General features: G+C 45.9%; 4 non-coding genes and 1 pseudogene across 4 annotated transcripts; all 5 read left to right on the top strand.

Annotated features, from left to right (window-relative positions):
* The first annotated feature begins 83 nt into the window (after positions 1-83).
* LOC139401742 (5S ribosomal RNA) lies at positions 84-202 on the top strand. Its single transcript, XR_011633142.1, has one exon. It is a non-coding gene; the product is annotated as a 5S ribosomal RNA (ribosomal RNA).
* Positions 203-379: 177 nt separating this feature from the next.
* Positions 380-498, top strand: LOC139401741 (5S ribosomal RNA). Its single transcript, XR_011633141.1, has one exon. It is a non-coding gene; the product is annotated as a 5S ribosomal RNA (ribosomal RNA).
* A 177-nt stretch (positions 499-675) lies between these two features.
* Positions 676-794, top strand: LOC139401740 (5S ribosomal RNA). Its single transcript, XR_011633140.1, has one exon. It is a non-coding gene; the product is annotated as a 5S ribosomal RNA (ribosomal RNA).
* A 177-nt stretch (positions 795-971) lies between these two features.
* LOC139401744 (5S ribosomal RNA) lies at positions 972-1,090 on the top strand (annotated as a pseudogene).
* A 177-nt stretch (positions 1,091-1,267) lies between these two features.
* On the top strand, positions 1,268-1,386 carry LOC139401743 (5S ribosomal RNA). The gene has a single exon (XR_011633143.1). It is a non-coding gene; the product is annotated as a 5S ribosomal RNA (ribosomal RNA).
* The last annotated feature ends 135 nt before the right edge of the window (positions 1,387-1,521 follow it).

Here is a 1,521-nt window from a genome sequence, read left to right as displayed (position 1 = left end):
ATGCTTATCTAAATGGTGAAAATGCAACAGCTGTTAATCAGGCTCACTTTGACTTTACATAGTGCACCAAGAGATAGTTTCTCGCTTACGGCCACACCGGCCTGAGTACGCCTGATCTTGTCCGATCTCGGAAGCTAAGCAGGGTCGGGCCTGTTTAGTACTTGGATGGGAGACCGCCTGGGAATACCAGGTGCTGTAAGCTTTTTGTCACTGCCTTGTGGAATTTCAACTCTTTGTCCGTTTTTTCCCACAAGGCTGAAATATGTGCCCTCGCTTTGAAATAAGTAAGCAAGGTTAGTTTGTATTTCATCCAACAATCTGTGCTACAAATTATGGCTACAGTATATGCAATTTCATCCACTTTTTGAGATTGCCTTTCGCTTACGGCCACACCGGCCTGAGTACGCCTGATCTCGTCCGATCTCGGAAGCTAAGCAGGGTCGGGCCTGGTTAGTACTTGGATGGGAGACCGCCTGGGAATACCAGGTGCTGTAAGCTTTTTGTCACTGCCTTGTGGAATTTCAACTCTTTGTCCGTTTTTTCCCACAAGGCTGAAATATGTGCCCTCGCTTTGAAATAAGTAAGCAAGGTTAGTTTGTATTTCATCCAACAATCTGTACCACAAATTATGGCTACAGTATATGCAATTTCATCCACTTTTTGAGATTGCCTTTCGCTTACGGCCACACCGGCCTGAGTACGCCTGATCTCGTCCGATCTCGGAAGCTAAGCAGGGTCGGGCCTGGTTAGTACTTGGATGGGAGACCGCCTGGGAATACCAGGTGCTGTAAGCTTTTTGTCACTGCCTTGTGGAATTTCAACTCTTTGTCCGTTTTTTCCCACAAGGCTGAAATATGTGCCCTCGCTTTGAAATAAGTAAGCAAGGTTAGTTTGTATTTCATCCAACAATCTGTGCTACAAATTATGGCTACAGTATATGCAATTTCATCCACTTTTTGAGATTGCCTTTCGCTTACGGCCACATCGGCCTGAGTACGCCTGATCTCGTCCGATCTCGGAACCTAAGCAGGGTCGGGCCTGGTTAGTACTTGGATGGGAGACCGCCTGGGAATACCAGGTGCTGTAAGCTTTTTGTCACTGCCTTGTGGAATTTCAACTCTTTGTCCGTTTTTTCCCACAAGGCTGAAATATGTGCCCTCGCTTTGAAATAAGTAAGCAAGGTTAGTTTGTATTTCATCCAACAATCTGTACCACAAATTATGGCTACAGTATATGCAATTTCATCCACTTTTTGAGATTGCCTTTCGCTTACGGCCACACCGGCCTGAGTACGCCTGATCTCGTCCGATCTCGGAAGCTAAGCAGGGTCGGGCCTGGTTAGTACTTGGATGGGAGACAGCCTGGGAATACCAGGTGCTGTAAGCTTTTTGTCACTGCCTTGTGGAATTTCAACTCTTTGTCCGTTTTTTCCCACAAGGCTGAAATATGTGCCCTCGCTTTGAAATAAGTAAGCAAGGTTAGTTTGTATTTCATCCAACAATCTGTGCTACAAATTATGGC

This window comes from Oncorhynchus clarkii, unplaced genomic scaffold, assembly GCF_045791955.1.
Source record: "Oncorhynchus clarkii lewisi isolate Uvic-CL-2024 unplaced genomic scaffold, UVic_Ocla_1.0 unplaced_contig_13437_pilon_pilon, whole genome shotgun sequence".
Lineage (NCBI taxonomy): Eukaryota > Metazoa > Chordata > Actinopteri > Salmoniformes > Salmonidae > Oncorhynchus > Oncorhynchus clarkii.
Note: the sequence above shows the minus strand (reverse complement) of the source record. Positions and strands in the feature narration are given on the sequence as shown.